Source organism: Camelina sativa, chromosome 20 (genome assembly GCF_000633955.1).
Source record: "Camelina sativa cultivar DH55 chromosome 20, Cs, whole genome shotgun sequence".
NCBI lineage: Eukaryota > Viridiplantae > Streptophyta > Magnoliopsida > Brassicales > Brassicaceae > Camelina > Camelina sativa.
Window position 1 is genome coordinate 15,718,770 of NC_025704.1, and position 1,403 is coordinate 15,720,172.

Consider the following 1,403-nt stretch of genomic DNA (forward strand, 5'->3'; position numbering starts at 1 on the left):
TGGTTTCATGTTTGGTTTGATAGTTATTGCTTTTGGATTTTCTTGATTCTCTCTGATTCGTCCCCTTTTGTACAGGGTTGTATTTTTGGGGGTTTGTGGTTGTTGGGGAGCTACTCTGAGTTGAATTGAGTTGTTAGTTTGTAAATCACTCTGTTTCTTGGTTGGGGTTGATCCTGTTTTCAAGTAGTGCATGAGTTTGATAGTTATTCGATAGAAATATGTTTTATGTTTCATGTTTGGCTTGTCTCTTATCTTTCGTCATCTTTGACTAAGTAGTAACCTCGCTTTGAACTCTCTCTTTGGGGGTTGTCTAATCTGACACGTTCCTCTGTCTGGCTTGTCTTGGTTCATCTTGATCTAATTGTTTCATAGTTTTTCAATTTTGTTAGATTTAAAAGTTGGTTTGATCGCTTATGAACTGTTCTTGGTTTCATGTTTGGTTTAGTAGTTATTTGATAGTAATATGTTTTATGTTTCGCATGTTAGGTGTATATGAGCAATATTAGCTTGTTGAACATGGATGGCAAAGACGGATCAAGCAAAGTGATATCAGGTACTTTTATTAATTTTGTTATTTGTTTTTTTTACTCTGTTGAGAGCTTTTTTCTGATATTTCTAACAACTCTTATTGTTGTGTTTGATTTTTTTTTGTTAATCTTTTGTTCAGGCGTTGATTATCCCAAACGCATTTTCAGATATGGTGATGAACCACAAGTGAAGCAGATAAACAATAGCTGCAGAATGTCTATCTTGACAAGAATCAAGGATGCTTTGCCAACCGAGTATGAGCAAGTGAAGAGTGATCCTGTCTTTGCGAATCTGTTTGCCATTTACGAAAATGGTTTAGGCTACTCTGCTCGTTTGATAACAGCATCATGTGTAGGCAGTTGATCACAGAGAAGAAACATGAGCTTTGGTTTGTGTTTGGAAGGAAGCCAATGAGATTTTCGATGCAAGAATATTATGCAGTCACGGGACTCAAATGCAAGGATGATTTCAGGTTAGATTTGAAATCTTGGAATGAAGATAGTTGGAAGAAGGACAAAGGTTTTTGGGCTAGACTATTGAAGAGAGATGGGGAGATTACCATTAAAAGGCTGATGGATGTGCACCTACTAGAAGTTCACAAGTGGGAACCTGAAGACAAGCTAAGATTTGTATATGTGTGCGTCATAGCTGGTTTGGTAATGGCTAAGGACGAGAAGAAAAAGATCCCTCTCTCATACATCAAGTTGGTGATGGATCTTGATAAGTTGAGAGCTTATCCTTGGGGTTTACATTCTTTTGACTACCTTGTGACCTCGATCATGGACACAAGAAAGGAGTTGAAGAAGACCAACAGTTATATTCTTAATGGCTTCTCCTTTGCACTTCAAGTATGGGTTATGGAAGCAATTCCAGTG